The sequence below is a fragment of the Sarcophilus harrisii genome, chromosome 4 (assembly GCF_902635505.1).
Source record: "Sarcophilus harrisii chromosome 4, mSarHar1.11, whole genome shotgun sequence".
In the NCBI taxonomy this organism is placed as follows: Eukaryota; Metazoa; Chordata; class Mammalia; order Dasyuromorphia; family Dasyuridae; genus Sarcophilus; species Sarcophilus harrisii.
In genome coordinates this window covers 53,801,166-53,819,331 of record NC_045429.1, presented here as the reverse complement: position 1 = coordinate 53,819,331, position 18,166 = coordinate 53,801,166, and the positions used below count along the sequence as shown (strand labels likewise).

Below are 18,166 nucleotides of genomic sequence, written 5' to 3'. Positions count from 1 at the left end.
GATAGCATTTGCACCAAGGCTCTCACAGGGTTGTTATAAAAGAATTTAGCAAACTTTAGAGTACTCTGCAGATAGGAATTGTGATTATTTATCCATAGTTTATTTTTTCCTCAATCCTTTCAAAGGTCATTTTTAAAAGTGCTTCCTACTGTGCCAAATCCCAAGCCAGCACTGGAGATGACCTCTCATGGACCAGCACTGTGATCTAAATAAGAAATGGCTGTGGGCAAAGAATCAGCCTTTTAAAATATCAAGTTTCTCTTTCATATTTGATTATGGTTAAGGAATGGGGAGAAATTAGAGAAAAAGAAGGAAGTGAGAATGAGGAGATTAAAGAAGCTATCCCAGTATCAATGAAAGTGCATGGATTTGAAATCAGAGGAGTTATGTTCAAACCCTTCCTCTGCTACTTACCAGCAGTAATTTTTGCCACATTCTTTCTCTTTTTCTAAACCTCTTTCTTCATTTGTAAAATAGATTTGATTATATGACCTCTAACATCCCTTTAAATTCTAAAATCCTGCCTCTATCATTGTGGCTCACTCAATTTTTCAATGGCTTTAATGAGCATATGAAAATAAACAGAGTAGGAAGGGACCACATTGTAGTAAGGATAATGCTTTCATATATAATGATTTTGTCATCCCCCAAAGGTAAAATGTAGGTAAAACAAGGCAACATCCTGAAGCTTCCTTTTACTACTCATATAGCAAATATGGGTAGTAAAACCTGTACATATTTCCCTTCTTTCAAATTCATTTTCCTCAATTATAAAATGGAAGGCTATATGACTTCTAATATTCTTAGACTCTAAAAAATGAGGCAACTGAGCTGGCTGATCTAGGAATCTTTAGGTGGAGTCACGATCTAATAAATGGGGGATCTAGTCTCCTAGTCATCAAATACCACACATCTCCCAAAAAGGAAGGAGGAAGGGAACAAGAAATATTGCTCCTGAAGTAGAAATTCCCCATGGCTGAGCAAAAGCCCTGCTGCCAAGGAGCTCCCAATACAGCTGAGAGCAGGCCGAGTCAGCCAGGGAGGGAGACAGGGGAAAGAGATAATGCCTTTCTTAGGTTCATTTGGCATATAGAGCATCCCTTTGAGAGCTGAGGGGACAATTACATATCAACCAAGAGGACTCCCAACTGGGATACAAACAAAGATGTAAACATATGCACACATTCACCCTTCAAGCTGAAAAGAAAATTAATCAAAACCTGATGAACGGCTGAACTCTATAATTAAGCCCAAACGATCCTCACATAGAAAAGGAGCTGAGTGAGCAAGCTTGGTGAAAGGCAGTTATTTTTACTCCAAGGCCTCATTGCCGTTAATGCCTTTTGAGTCCTTGAGCACATCTGGTTCCAGTCTCCTTGGTAGAAGAACACCTACCCTTCAGGGATCTTCAGTGAGTCTTGAGGGTCTGAGCGGCATATTTGGCTATGGAATGGGCTGGCTCAGGGGCTCTTCCTGACCACTTATGCAGTATATTGTGATAGGAATCCTTTCTCAGATATGAGATGGAATAGACAGTGGCTGCAAATTTCAAATTCTGTGATTCTATATTACAGAGATCATAGGTAAGGGCCAAGTCCAAAGCAATTTGTCCATTCCCCGAAGTCTGTTGGAAGCATCTCTGGCTGAAAATAGCCAGTTAACAACAGCTCACTTTCATGTAGAATGAATAGTATTGTGATTATCTCATTCAATCCCCACAACCCCCGGGAAAGTCTGGATTATGTTATTGTCCCCATTTTACTGATGAGAAAACTAAAAATTGATTCAGTTAAGTAATTTGCCCAAAGGCAAGTCCTTGAGAGCTTGCCCAGTTCTCAAAGCCGGAGACAGGATTGGGACCCAGATTTTCTAAGACTCCAAATTCAGTGTTCTTTCCATTACATCATGCCTCCTCCCAGGGTAAAAAGAAGAGCTATGCTGTTTTCATTGGAAAGACACTGAAGGATTGTGGGTCAACTTGTAGCTACAGTAAATCTTTATTATAAAACAGTTCCCTACAGCATGAACTCACTTATGCTGAGAATCAAATCAATCTCATCTATCCTACATAATGAAAAAGTATGCATTTCTTCCTATAACATTGGGAGTTGCTTTCTCTGTAGCTAGTTGCTGTGAGAACAATATTATAACAGAAATGAACTTGTGCTGGGTAAATAAAACCTTACCCTGCATCCATAGAAAGTTTCTTGCAAGCTCACGCTTCACTTGAGAAGCAGGCACATAGATAGTAAACACAATTAAGATTGTGTTCTCTGCCTGCCCAATTTCATTGTTCATGGAGATTACATGCCTAGTGACCTTAACTATTCCTAGAGATCACTTTGACCTGGTGGAATAGGTTCTCCATAAATGAGTGGGCACTTATGCCTGCTGATGACTCCCTGGGAATGACCAGAGCATTGCCATATGGGTAAGAAACACCAAAATATACCTTGCCCTTCATGAAGACCCTACCTTTCCCGCAGAAGTTGGTTCCACAGCCGACCCACCTTTTTTGCTTTGTCCACAGGCCATTGTCCCTTGCTTTAGACACATGCTTCCTGTTAAGAAGTCAGTTCAATATGCTTTCATGAGTAGCCCAACCTCCATCACCACTTTGCTACTCTACTTAACCTCATTCAGATCCCTTTGAGAACATGGCAAGAAGGCTATACTCAGGGACTCCTTCCTACATTTGAAGGTCTCTGCCTAGCATTATAGAGAATGGTGCTATCAGGCTATTCCAAGAAGCATTTTTAAAAATAGAGGAGTCTTGTGCTAGATCTTCCAGGCCCATCTCTTTTGCTAAGGTCTGAGGCCTTAAGCAAAGAACTGCACTTTTCAGTGCCTCAGTTTCCCCATTTGCTAAATGAAGATCATAATACCTTCTCTGTCTCCTTCACTGTGTAGTTGTGAGAATGAAATGAAATATGTAAAAGAAGATACTCCAAACAAAGTTAAAAGTACTATTTCAATAATATCTTTAGTGTTCTTTATGACATTACTATTGCAGAGGGTGCCCCAAAAGTCTTAGTGCACTATTAAGCTTTTAACTCTTTAAAAAGTCTGTGATCTCTAAACACATTCAAGTCAGATTAGCAATAAAAATATAATCCTTCCTTGGACATAATTGACTTGCTGGAAGGTAATGAATCAGGATGCTAAGAACGGGGAAAGACTTACTTCCTAATAGAAAAATGCTAACTTTAAAATATTCCATATTTTTTAGCTTTAATAGTTTAAAATTGCACTAAGACTTTTTCTGGAACACCTTGTATTACCAACTTTGGGGTAGATATATAGGCATATTTCACATTCTTTTAACAGTATGTATAAGTTTTGTGTTAATTTATCTTAAAGTTAAAAAAAACCTTCTTTTTTATATAGAGTCATTAGATTAAGGGTGGGAAGAGGCAGGATAGTTGTAGTAGAAAGAACGCCAGATCTGGAGTTAAGAGGATCTGGGTTCAAATCCCAGTCTGGCTATGATGGAATTGGGCCAGTGATTTCCTCTTTCTAATTTCTTCATCAGTAAAATGATAAGTTTGGGTTTTGGGAACCTCTAAAATCCTTTTTAACTCTAAGACTGATCCTGGACCACTAAGAAATTCTCAAGCCAATTTTTGCTAACCTTGAGTGAATAACTAACTGTCCTAAGCAAAAGGAATAAGGAGTAAAAAAAGGAGAAAGCCTATTTGTTATGACCTACAAATACAAAAAAAAGCAGATATAGAAAATCTTGTGTGACATGGCACTGAGCAACACTGTTAAGAACTTCCCAGAAGCATCATAGAAGAGAAAGGTGTTCTGAACTCTAGATTTGTGGCAGAGTTGAAATATCTGCAGGATTCACCTAATTTAAATCAGATCAATAAGGTACCTGTGGTTTTACTCTCTAGCTATTGTTTAATGATTTGCAATTGTGTTCAGTTTAGGGTTTTCTTGGCAAAAATACTGAAGGGGGTTGTCATTTCTTTTTCCAACTTATTTTACAGCTGAGGAAACTGAGGCAAACAGGGTTAAGTAACTTGCACAGGGTCACAGATAGTAAGTATCTGATGTTGGATTTGAGGTGGGAAGATGTGTCCTCCTGACTGCCGTCTCTATCCACTATGCCACCTAACTACTCCTTACTCTCTTGACCAAAGGGAATAAGTGAAAAATACAAATTCTTAAAGTATGGTTCCAAGGTCCTATGCAGTTTCTAATGGAGTGGGGGAAGAAGCTAGTATAGAAAGCATTATTTTCCAGGAGTGTTCCTATTCCCCTCCACTTTTCTATATCCCACATTAGGTTAGTCATATTCTTTAGTCACACAGAATTTCATGGGGCCGTAGTGAAAGACATTAGTGTTTGTCCAGCCTCTTCATTTTCCCAAGACTCTGCCTAGCCAGTTGTCCTCAGGGTCAACTACTCCCCTACAGCTGTATTTTAAACCTCAATACTCTGTCCTAAAAGGGATTAGTTTGTTTAATTGGAAGATATTCCGTTATAGAAACTTTAATTCCTACTTTATATATTTAGAGTCGAAACAGGAATGGCAGAAGTACCTATCCTTCATGCTCAGATCCAGATCCAGTTTTGGCCAACCAGAGAAATGTAGGTCAGTGTCTAAAGGAGACTACTTCTGGATAATGAGAAATAGAGAGAAAAAGCTTACTATAAGTAAAGAGGAAAAGCAGTCCAGAAGATATATAGTCCAGAATCCACTCAGCTTTATTACCGATCAAACAGGATTAATGAGACATTTGGGGATAGAGTTCAGAAAAAGACAGGGAAGAGAGTAAGAATCAAAATGTTTCATTTCCTTCACAGTGCATGGCACCTAGAAGATGCTTAATAAAGACCTGTTAGAAAAATTAATGTTCATTCTCTATAGTCTTCTGGTCCAGCAAGAAGACATGATAAAGAGAAAAGGAAGTCCCTTTGAATGGGAAGAGGTCAGATATAGTTACTAACTTAGCCTGTTTAAAATAGGCTAAGGAACCATATCACATAGGTTTTAGAGGTCAGAGATTTTAGAGTTGCTAAGCATCCTTAGAAATCATCTTATCACATTTTACCAATGAAGACAATGGATATTTAAGTGAGATATTTAAGTGGCTTACCCAAATAATGGGTATATGTAAGTGAGAGTTAAGTGACATAGTAACTTAAAGACATAGTAACAACTGATTTTTTTAAATCATCATTCCTTCATTCTCCTTCTGGTCCTGATTCCTAACTTCCTTTTGATTTCAGAATCATGCCTCTTCTGCTATTTAATTCTAAAACCATCCTGGGCTATCTAATCCTAGAACTATCCGGGGCCTCCCCATCCTGGTACATGTTGCCGATTTCTTATCCCAGGATATTCTTGTTCTGCAAGGCTCAGTCCCCTTCTCCCATTAGTGACTGCCTCCTGGAACCTCTATTTGGTGAAGGGGTACTGATCTGGTATTCTCTCCTACATTCTATTCTGTCTGAACCCTAGAATTTAGATAATATTAGCATAGCCTTTTCACTCTTTACAAAATTGGCTGCTCTATCTTTGAGGTAGAAAAGCTCCCTACTCCTTCTTGAGGGGTCCCATGAAGGTCAATATTATGGCCACGATGCCTGTGAAGGGATCTGCTGAGGCAGGGCACTGTGAAGAAAATTTCATAGCCAGTCCTTTGGTAGTATTCTCAACAAATCTTTGAGAGAAACAGCCCAGCTATTTCTTCCATCTGTTTTTGTCCCTATCGCCACCTTTCAAACCAATTAGGATATTCCACCATGCAGACTCGATCCAATGAAATGTTAATTGGAAAAATAACAGGAAAGATAATGCATACACTTCAGGCTGAGAACCATTTCATTAAATTGGATTTTGAAATCAAGACAGCCAATTAAATTATTTCCCACTTCACTCACTCACGTACCAGAAACTGTGGAAAGCTATTACTTTTAATTAATTAGTAAAGAAAAGAAGGATTCTGCATCAGCATATCAGATGAATGGCTACTGTGGATACTGTTCCATCTCTACACAGACACATACTGTCTGGGCACACATAAACACAAAGGTTCTGTTCTCTGTAACTTGATTCTTCTCTTACCCCACCTCCATTCATACAACTATGAAAACCCGAACGTGTCCAAATATAATAAGAAAAGATCTATTTCCTAGAACGACTCCAGAAAATTACCAACAGATACTACTATTTTTCACTATTAGGCATCATAGGATTTTTTATGACCATTTGATGAACTCTTATTCATTTCTAGAATTATAGCTGGAAGGGACCTTAGTATTTTTGTCTGAATCTCTCATTTTTATAGATGAGAAAACTGAGGTGCAGAAAGTTTAAATAAATTGCCCAAAGTAACACAAAAAGTGGGCACTGATGCTTCAAGAGTAGAATCAAAGTCTGAGAAAAGATCCCTGAGCTCATAGAGGCAGTGAGGTGGGACAATAGAGCACTGGGCCTGGAGCCAGGAAGATGTGTTCAAATTTGGCCCCAGATATTTAGTAGCTGTATGACTCTAGGCAATTCAACCTTGCTTGCCTTGGTTTCTTTTTCTGTAGAAAATAATTGTGAAGTAGGTTGAGATAATAATTGTAAAGCACTTAGCATAGTACCTGGCACATAGTAGGTGCTATTTAAATTCTTATTCCTTTCCCTTACTGTCAAGTAGGAAGATGAGACAAACACAAAGCTGATAATACTAATAATATAAGCTAAAAACACTCAAGAATATTGACTAAATTCATTAGAGAGATACAGAATGAAAAACAGTACTGCTTTTTAAGGAGCTCCTCAATTTCAACTAAGACAATGGTATCTAGCTCAAATAGAAATGAGACTACTAAACTGTATGGAAATATTCTCTCAGTCATATATTGGAGAAAAAATCATTTAGGCTTTATTGTATTTTATTTTAATTGAGTTTGAACCTGCTAGCAGAATGTTTAATATCTCTGGTTTAAAAGGAACAGGACAGAGAAAAGACTATATATGGGCTCTGTGACCCTATTCATTGAGCTGACCCCTGATTCCTACTCAAAGAATGCCACAGATCTGATCAGTTTCACGGCATCAACAATGATAGGGGCCCAGCCATTCTACCTCTTCTGATCGACTCCTGGGAAGTTGCTGCTACTAATTAGGAGCATATAGCAGGGCATCTATTATGCCATTTTCTAAAATGCATTTCAGGTGTCAGGGAGTCCCGGTTCATGCCCGTTGTCTTGACACACAGGGGAGTCTTAGTTGACTTTTTAAACAGTTGAGCTTCATCAAGGCTTAATTGGATCAATTATGCAAGAGCACCTGCTAAGTCAATGGCCTTCCCAGATCTCTTTCTGCCTCAGAGACTCACAAGAACAAGCCAGAACCGTCTGGTACTACCATTTGTTTCCCGTAATTTTTGTCCTGGTTAAGAGATCACAGCAATGAATCATAGAGTTGTGATGGTCCTTAGAGGGTTACCTACTCCAACTCCCAAAAAACTAAGGCCTAGGAAAGTTAGGTCACTTGTGCACAGTCAGATCCAGAGCTCAGCTCCTTTGAAATGTAATGCTTCTTCCACTCCACCCCAGCTACACATTCTTATCCTGAATTTTCCTTTAGAAATGAAAGGTCATTGGTCAACAACTCCTTTCTTAACACCCATTTTATTTGCATTTTTCCTTGTCCATATACAGGTCTCCTGGTAGGACAAGGCAAGTCCAGCCAACAGAACCACATGGCAGAAACTAGCAGGATATAAATGAGAAATGGCCTGTGGCTTTTGAAGCTGAAGCCCTGGACAGATGCTTCCCTGCTTAAAAAAATATAGTACCATCCAGCCTCCCACACCACCGCCTTCCCATTTGTGGGACCAGATGCTTCCCATCCAACCTAACCCTGTGGTGCCATGAGAACTTTGCCACTGACTTTCTGGGTGTCATTTGGAATGGTCTGCTGGGAGCTGTACCTGCCAAGTCTATGTCTTGCATAGAGAGATTAACTTAATCTAAACAGAAAATCCATCTCCCCTCTCCCCTGTGGTGAACCACTGCAGAGCCCAAGATTTGGTCAAATCAGACTTTGTGGCACTAGCCACCAGGGCTCTGACTCTTGCCTTTCTGATTGGCTGCTGTTCTGCCTAGATCAGCTTAGGGTGAAAAGCAAGGGGAACATTTATGTCTTCCTTCTCTCCTTTCTTCCCTTCTCTTTTCCCTATCCCCAATCCCATCCCTGCTGAATATCAACCAAGAGGGCAGGATGCGGTCAGCTTCTATTAAGCATTTTCAAAGCATCCAAAGACATTTCCATACAAGAAGGGCCAGAGAAAAGGAGAGATAAATTCCCTCTGGGAAGCTTTGTCACAAGGACCAAGTAACATTCAAAGACCATGGAAGAAGCTTCAGATGTTACAGAAAACCAAGCATGAGCAAGCAGGGTCTCCTTGATGTTGGCAGTGGAATGAGAGGAGAACTACCCAAAGGAATCACCATTCATTTGTTCATTTTTTGACTTTGGTATATACATATGTATGTTTTTAAAGTATGTACTTGTTGTAAACTGAAAAGCTGTCTTCCATTTTTGAAATAATTAGTCTCAGTTTTAGCCACAGGATAGGGCAATACAATCTTTGGAACCACAGAGAAAAGTCAAATAAACCCGGGATCCAAAGACGTTTGAGGCCATCATATCCAATCGCTGTATTTTATAAACAAGGAACAGGAGACACAGAGAAATAAGATAGTTTCCCAGGATTGTGAAGTCAAAAAGGAGAAAAGCTGGTCTTCAAACCTAAGTTCTCTGATTCCAAAATCAGAGCTCTTACCAGCACACTGAATGCTCCAAAAAACATACTTTCCAAGGTTTAAATTCATTCCATCAAAAATCCCTCTCCTCCCTTGGAATGCTCATTCCAACTCGAACCCTAATTCTGACTCTACCATGCAGATGATGAAACACTTAAGACCATTTTAGAAGTTAAAAGGGAAATTAGCAAGCTAGTACAAACTTGGATGAAATGACCTCTAAAAGTCCCTTCCAAATTTAAATCTAGGGTTTTCTTATCAGTACCTCTCCTTTTATCACTGAAGAAACTGAGGCCCAAGGTGGTGGGGACAGTGATTTGTCAAAGTAGCACAGTTAGTGGCAAAATAAAGACTGGAACTCAGATCTCCTGAGCCAGTCCAGTGCTCTCTACATTACCTCATACATCAAAACCTTTACTGTCCTATTCATTTTTACTTCTAACCCTATGGAATGTTGGGGTAGGAAGTTGCTGTCAGGTTCCAACCCACCATTTAAAGATCTATGTTCCTTGTTATTTATTTGCCATCCTCCAAAGGTCCTTCAAATCCAAGATCTGATGTTTCCTTAATTATTAAGAATAGGATTGTGGAATAAATCAATTGGAAAAAGAAGGAATTATTTTTACCCTTCCTCCTACTCCATTCTCCTCATTGAACCTTCCCTTATTCCTTATATCTAACTTGCAGCAGATTTCAAAGTAAAGGGACAAGAAAGTGCTGAGTACTGGGTTTATTTTTTCTTACCATGATGCTTCAGATATTTACAATAGTCTTCAAGTATCTGAAGAGTTATCATATGGAAGAGAAATTATGTTTGATTTACTAAAAGGCAGGACTAAGCACAATGAATGAAAATGCAGAAGGGCAGATTTAGGCCTAGTAAAAAGGAAAACCATCTTGTAATTAGAGCTGTTCAAAAACAATGGACTGCCTTCAGGAGAGATGAATTTCCCCTCACTGGAGATCTTCAAGCAAAGACTGGATAATCATAAATTGGGGTTGTGGTAGAAAGGATTCTTGGCCAGAAACAGGTTGGACTAGATGTCTCCCACAGTTCTTCCAAACTCTGAAATTCTAGGATACCCCAAAAGAACCATCAAGCCACTCTTGGTCCACATACAGAAGCTCCAAGAGCAGAAATCTACCAATCCCAGCAGATTGTCATTCAAGATCCCCACCTTCCTTCCTTCTTTATCTTTGTCACCATGACTAGATTTTCAGACTCCAAAATTTTGGGGGGGGATTCAATGTTGTTCCACTCTCCCTCTCTGAAATAGGTCTTCCTATTTCTCAAGTCCTGGGCCTGAGACTTTCCTTAGGAGTCTTCTAAGTGAAATTCTAAATAACACTTGAGGAAAGAGATAATATTGCCAAAAAGTCAGTAGTCATCAAGAGATCAAAGATATTGGTGCCTTCCAATATTTGTTGGTTGACTAAATGGTATCACTATGGTTTTCATAGCTATGGAGAGGACCCTTTTGTATACATTAGGGGATATATTTTCCATGTCTATAGGCACACAGAAGCTCATTTGAAATGGAATTCCAAATAGAAACAATTCACAATTTTCAGCATTTCTTATTCATTGAATTTTCACCATACTGTGTCATAATGAATATATATTAACTCCAGAATCCACGTGTATATACTCAGACTATTGTGATATATACAATAACTTATCATGAAGTAGGCAAAGTTATCACTGATACTTGAAAATTTCTCACTTTCCCTTAACCCCCCACTAGTAGTTATGTTTTCAAAATGTTCTCCAGCTATCCATAAGTATAAACTATTTTCTTTTATTCCCCCATTCTATCTCAGTCTGGCATATTTTCCCCATATACCTTCCTATGCTGTAGATCCTCACCAAAGTCAAAACTTACCTCTTTGGTCTCCTGTTCCCTCCAAAACTTGATTGTCATTATGTGCCAACTTGAACAATCTAATCAACGGCTCTTCCATAAGGTTTTAGTGGGTGCTAATAGGCTAAATTATTATGCCTCCTAAGTAAATACATCATTTAACCCAGACCTCCTAGAAGCTATGCCTTAACCCAAAACTATGACTAATGGTAGACTTTTTAGGCACTTTATTAGGCCCATTGGGAGGATATATTTAGGCAGATGAACTAATGGGAGATATTTTTAGAAAGGCGAGTTCCTCAAATCATGGCAAGATGTGGGCTCCCCACCCGGCCTATAGATAGGACTAATACCATCCACACCCAAGGAAATATACATGTACTTTTCACTGTCTTGAGATTCTTTTTTCAGTATTTCTTTGTTGATGTATATAAAAAGTAACCAGCCAAATTAACTGAAACCTAAGAAATTTAAAGTATCAGCTTCCATTTCACTGTCTGGTAACCACTTGACTTTAACCTACTGCCTTTTGCTCCCCCTGAAATCACCTGTTTTGCTTCTTTACAAATCTCCTCCTATCCTTTCTTTGCAGTTTTCCTTTTGAGTTGTATGTTTGATATTACCAAGGATGGGAGAGGAGGTTCAGAACACAAGCATGTATGTATGTATGTATGTATGTGTGTGTGTGTGTGTGTGTGATTTTGGAGGAAAAAAAATCAGGTATTCTGCTTTGGTTTGGAGAAAACCCCAATGAAGGAAAAGATGAAAGCTGGCTTTGCAGAGTGCCTTAAAAATGACTTTAATTAGGAAATTCTGACTCTTCAGTCTTTGGATGTTACAGAAACTCAAACAGATGTTGCATTTCACTTCTCTGGGATTAAAAAAAAGTTAAATACAGTATGTATTCAACCAACAAAAATGTATGTTTTTTTTTCTGTTCCAACTTGGTTTTTAAAGTTGCAGTACATGGTTTTCTACAGAGCGCTCGCAGAAGGTTATTGGGAAAAACCAATCCAAAGAACTCCTGGAATATACTGGGAGCCAGTAATTCAGGGATAACACCAAGAAAGGGCAGTAACATTGGACCAATGGCTATTGTAGCAATGATGAACACTCACCATGAGAGCTAGTCCGGGAGAGAATATCAACAGGAGAAAGAGAGAGCACCAACAACAGAAATTAAGAAAGACAAGATCATGGACATGAAGGATAAAAAAAAAATGGGAACTATGAAAAAGAGAGGAATCCCCTCCCTAATTTACTGCCCTTTATCTCAGGCCTGGGACTTCAGGGTTCTAAGTCATACCATCATATATCATGTCACATCATGCCCCACCATGGTTTGGCATGGTATGGCATGGTATGTGACATGTCATATCATATCATACTAAGACAGTGTGCTATAATGAAAAGATTACTGAATTTGAGGTCATAGAATGTTGGTATAATAGCTCAGTCAAATACTGCCTTGTGACCTCAGACAAGTCATTTGAATTCTTTAATTTTCTCATCTGTGAAATCAGGGAATTGAACCAGAATGACCTCTAAGGTCCCTTCAAACTTTGAGCCTATGACCTCATATTGTTATCATATCACATTATATATCATGCTATGTCATGTCGTGTTATATAGTAAGTCATGATGATTTCCAAGACACTGGGATCAATAGTAACAAACATAAAGTCTTGCTTGCCATCTCCACTCATCTTCATCCCTCCTTTCTTCACATACAGCTTTCCTTCTAAGCATACTCCTTTCTACTTCATTATTCCATTGTTCCAAGTGGTCTTGGAGCTGAACACATACTCAGCATCTGCCATTCATTACTTGACCAAAAAAGAAAAAGTGGGGAAGATTGGGGAAGTAAGAAGAGACTTTGTAAGCCTGAGTTTCTAAAAGCAGTGACAAGTTTTTCCAGTTGCTCATTTCAATTATTCCAGATGTTTTGTTTTAATTGATCAGACCCTATCCAGTCACTAGAATCTCCTGATGTACTTCATATCTAAAAATTATAGAGGATGGGGAAGAACTAAGTTTATGTCCTTTCTTACTTCAGAGACCATAACTCAATCCCTTTTCTCTGGACATCTGCTTTTTCCTCCCCAACATCCATCCAAAGGCAGGACATGTCAGAGAGTCAGGAACCAGATACAACTCTGGGCATGTGAGCAACCTTACCTTTCTTGGGTTGCCAAGGTTTAAAAATAAAAGCATTTATAAGCCCCAGTTCAGGAAAGAACAAGCAAGAGAAAGGGAAACTTGTAACTAATATGAGTTGCCATTCTTAAAAGAATAAAAATTAAAATAAACATCTGTAACCTAAATTCTGCTTTCAAGAGTCATATAACACTTTGGGAATAAAGGTATGGGGTAGGGATGGAGAGTCGTACCTTTCCCTGTCTTTCTTGAGTTCTGCCTCTTCCCATAGACAGCCAAGCAGCACATGCTAAACTCTGTAGAAAGTAGCTTCCAAGACATATTTTAGAAAAAAGGAATCATTGCATCTGTTCTGTCAGATTGCTTGCTTTTTGTCACCCTTTCTGTGAATGAACAATTTGCACTTTTACACCCCCCCCCTTAGTTTCTTTTTAATAAAATAAGGAAACAATCAATCTACAAAGCAATCATCACTGGACAGTGTTCTAAGCACACACATATGCGCATACAGAATCTCAAGCTGATGTTCAATATGTGAATGAGTGAGGGTGAGTGTGGCTCAAGAGATAGGAATTGTGAGTGTGCATAATGTTCCTTCCTCCCTGGGGAGATAAACCTAACAACAAATCTCTGCAACAATCCACAATATGAGGCATAACTCTACAGAGGTAAATGGCTGTGTCTCTGTGATGAGTAAGTATATTTTTTCCTTTAGACACCAATTCAAAGACTATTTATACATTTAACACATGTGGTGCTCATTAGGGAAGGGAGAGCTGTTTTGTGAGAACACAAGCATGGAGGCAGTTAGACAGGCTGCCTGGAAAGTTAGTTTACCAAATAACTGTGTGTGTCACAGTGGAGAGAAGTTAAAGTCATCAAGAATGTGCTTTTACGACATGCAATACATATCTCCCAGAGTAATTCATCAAACTGAACTTCTGTGTTTGGGGAGAAAAAAAGGCGATACAGTATTAAGCAGAAAGGGGCTAACCAAGACACATGGAAATGTAACTAGGCTGCATCTCAGGATCCCTAGATGAGCACAGCAAAGGTCTATGAATCGACAAAGTATTGTGTGCATGTATGCAAATGAGCCTGTGATGTTCAGATGCAGAATAAATGGGGGGAAAGAAAAGTACATTCAGGGCCCCAAATGTCCAGGATTTGTGTCTCTTCTGAACAGCTGTGTTCCACTTACATTGGCATCCATGGGATAAGACAGGGCTTGTTAACTCCTTTTGTGGAGGGAGATACAAATTCTAACTGGATTGTAAATGTAGAGCTGGAAGGATCCTGAGAATCTCTCTGTTCAAAAATCCCTTATTGTACAGATGAGGAAACTGAGGCCCAGAGAGGTCCCCAAAGTCATACTATTAGAAAATTTAAAAATGGGATTTGAATCTAGATCTTTCTCCTCCAGACCTTTTCTTTTCACTATACTACATTACCTTCCGACAAAGGCAGGCCAAGTGAGGAGAGGGCAGAGGTGACACTTTTTCAGAACTTAGAAACAATTGAGTTTAGCACCTAGTTAACAAGAATAATTTACCAAAACAAAACTGCTTTCTGAGATTATTTCCTGAACCCCAGGTGAATTTGTACTTGGACCTACTCAACTCCAGTCCCAGCAGCAGCCTCTCACCATTTAATGTCAGTATATAGTCTGTGCCTTTGTGTTGTTATAGTTTAATCATTTCAGTTGAGTTCATCTCTTTGTGACCTCTTTTGGGTATTTTTTTCTTGGCAAAAATTTAGGGCGATTTACCATTTTCTTTTCTAGGTTATTTTACAGATGAGGAAACCAAGGCCAATGGTGTTAAGTGACTTGCTCAGAGTCACAAAATGGAGGTCAAATTTGCATTCACATCTCTATCCACTGCACCACCTAGCTACCCAGTAGGTGCTTACTAAATGGTTGATCCATTGATTGACCTCTTGTCCTAAGAAAGAAGCTCAGGGGACTGCCCACCAAGGGCTTGTATCCTATGGTGTCTCCCCCACAAGATTCTGTATCCTTAGGTTTAAAACCTTTCCTTATGACCCATCATCCTCTTCAACTCCAAATCCCAACATCCGCACATACATTCCAACTGCTGGCCCCAAATAAATTGTGTGTTTGTTCCTATTACCAGAATTACTATACTTTTGTATATATAACAAACAGGATTAAAAGGGGCAAATGATTTGCTGCATTTCAGATATTGTCTTCTTCCCTTTCTGACTCACTGAGGTTGTGATTACTTCAGTGGATGAAAAGATCTTACCAGTTTGAAGAATAGTGTCATGTGCAGGTATGAGGGATGGAATGGATAAAATATTTTTTTAAAAAACAGTTTGAAATGGCAGGTAAGGCTGTGAATTTGGGGAAAGCTACAGGTAAAGACTCAAGTTTATAAAAGTGGTACTGAACTGTGGTTTCTCTTTCTCTTCTCTCTTCTCAAGGGAATTCATTTTTCCCCTGAGAAAAGTATTCCTAAACAAATGTCTGTAAAACATGAATAATGCAGCCTTCTTACTTCTCAGTGCAGCTGCTATGGGCAGCCTCAGAGGTACCCTAACTAAAACACTCCAAGAGAAATTCAAGAAAAACACTGGAAGAACAGAGGAACATGGGTGAAAGCACAGAATCACAGAATTATGGAATTGTAAGGGGCCTCCTCCAAGGAGGGGGAATTCATCAGCCCCTGGGATAACCTGTTCCCCTTTGGAATAGCTTCAGAGAGTTTGATACTGACATCTACCCCAACCTGCTCTTTTTGTAATTTCTCCCAAATGCTACTGATCGTATTCTCTGGGACCAGATAGAACTTAATCTCTTTGCTATATGATAGCTCTTCAAGCACGTAAGGTCAACTAACATGCTCCCACAACTTTTCCCCAAATTAAATACCCTCAGTTCTTTCAATCACTTTTTATATGACATGGACTCAAGGCCTTCCACCATCCTGTATTTCCTCCTCTGAATACTATCCAATTTGTAATTGTGCCTAAAATTGAATATAGTACTCTAAATGAGGTCTACATGAGGGCAGAGTATAGTGGAACTCTAAATTGCTTATTCCTGGAAGTTGTACCTCTTAATGAAGCTCAAGACCCCATTAACTATTTTCAGCTGCCCATTGGTGCTGCTGCCTCATATTGGTCCATAAAATCTTCCAGACCTTTTTCAAAATAACTATTGTCTAACTAGGATTTCCCATATTGTACATATGATCCTGCTGATTTTTTTTCCTAACTAACATGACTTCATATTTACCTATAGTGAATTGTATCTGTCTCATTTCAGTGCTGTAAACTGTCAAGATCTTTTGGGATCCTGACTTTATTCCCCATTGCATTAGCTATGATTCCTAACTTTGTTTCATCTGGAAATTTTATATAGGTGCCTTTACTCAAGTCATTGACAAAAATATTTAACACAGAGTCAAGATCCTGAAATGTTCTACTAAAGACTTCCTGCCTCATTGATATTAAAACAAACATTTTGAGTCTTGTACTCCTCCAACCAAGTCTGACTTCATCTACTCTTATCATTTAGTTCAAAGCTTGAACACATCTCTTAAGGCTGCAAAAGGCTGAAGAATTCCTGATTGAAACCTAAACCAGAATACATTGTAACTGGGAAATGTTTAACAAAATAAAATACAACACAACATAGATGACATTAATTTGTGGTTTAGTAAATCACTAAACAGCTGAAAGGGGTCTGTTTCCATCTGAATGTAACACCACTGGTCTGGTCTAAATCTCTTCATCTTTTCTATGGTAAAACAATAATTTTCTTATTTGTTAGAGCTGCTAAGTAGGTAGCAACAGTAGCTGCAGCAGCAGCAATAACAGTGGCAATAATAGTAACAGTAGCAGTAGTTGTAGTGGTGATGATGATAGTGGTAGTAATACTAATAAGTAGCAATTAGTAGTAATTGTTATTGTAGCAGTAATTGTTATGGTGATTATATTAATAACAGTAATAATAATGGTAGTAGTAGCAGTAGTAGTAGTACTAGTAGCAACAGTAATAGTAGCAGTAATAGCAATTGTAGAAGTAACAACAGTAGCAGTAGCATCAGAAGCAGTTGTAGTGGTAAATTAGTAGTAGCAACTTGTAGTAATAGTAGTAGTAATTATAATAGTAGTAGTAGCAATAGTAGTTGTAGTGGTAATGTTAGTAGTAGTAGCAGTAATAGTTGTAATGGTAGCAGTAACACTAGTAGCAGTAGCAATTGGTAATAATCATTGTAGTAATAGTAGTAACAGTAGCAGTAGCAACAGAAGTAATAACAGATAATAGTAGTGGTAGTAGAAGCAACAGCAATAACAGTGGTAATAGTGGTAGTTGTGGTAGTGGTAGTAGTAATAGCACTAATAACAGTAGTACTAACAATAGTAGCAACAGCAGTGATGGTAGTGATAGTAGTAGTAATAGCGGTAGTAGCAGTTAGTAATAATAGTTGTAGTAACAGTTAGTAATAATAGTTGTAGTAGCAGTAGTCATTGTGATGATGGTGTTAGTAGTACTATTAGTAATAAAAATGGTAGCAGTAATGGTAGTAGTAGTAGTAGTAGTAGTAGCAGTAGCAATAGCAATAGTAGCAGTTAGTAATAGTAATTGTAGTAGTAGCAACAATAGCAGTAGAGGCAGTAGTAGTGGTGAAGCAGTAGTAGCAGTTAGTAGTACTAGTAGTTGTAGCAGTAGTGGAGGTGGTGGTAGTAGTAGTAGCAGCAGCAATAGAAGTTGTGGTAGTGGTGGTGGTAATAACAGTGGTATTAATGTCAATGATAGTGATAGCAGCAGCAGCAGCAGAGGCAGCAGTAGTCGTGAAGCAGTAGTAGCTATTAGTAGTTGTAGCAGTAATAGTGGTAGTAGTAGCAACAGCAGCAGCAATAGTAAATATTGTGGTAGTGGTAAGAGCAGTAGTATTAATAGCAGTAAACAGCAGCAGTAGTAATAGTATTTAGTAGTAATAAATTTGAATATGTATCAAATTAGTAAAGTCAAAGACAGTAAGATAGAGGAAGGAGAGTAAAAAGGAGAGAAAATACATACAACATAGAAGCAAGAATCTCAAAGGTGAGTAGAAATAATAATAATAGTATTTACATAATGCTTTAAAGTTTGTAAAGCACTTTACAAATATTTCATTTTTTTATCATAACCCCTAGATGAAGATCACAACAAAGATAAGTGCTCTTATTATCCCTATTTCATAAAGGAGGAAATTGAAGAAAGTAGGATTAAATGATACCAGAATCATGCAGTGTAGAGGGTTGGGGATGAAGGTGGGCTAAAGGAACCAGCATTTATTAAGTGTCAGGCATTATGCTGAGCAATTTACAAATATCTCCTATAATCCTCTCAACAACTGTGT

The 18,166-nt window shown here is 38.5% G+C and overlaps 1 protein-coding gene across 1 annotated transcript in view; it reads left to right on the top strand.

Moving 5' to 3' along the window:
* The window catches only part of FAM78B (family with sequence similarity 78 member B), a 128,465-nt gene extending 115,501 nt beyond the window's left edge, over nt 1-12,964 (top strand). The window contains exon 3 of the transcript XR_004229280.1: nt 7,669-12,964. The gene's annotated coding sequence lies outside the window, so the exon portion shown is untranslated. The remainder of the gene's footprint in view (nt 1-7,668) is intronic.
* Nucleotides 12,965-18,166: the final 5,202 nt, after the last annotated feature.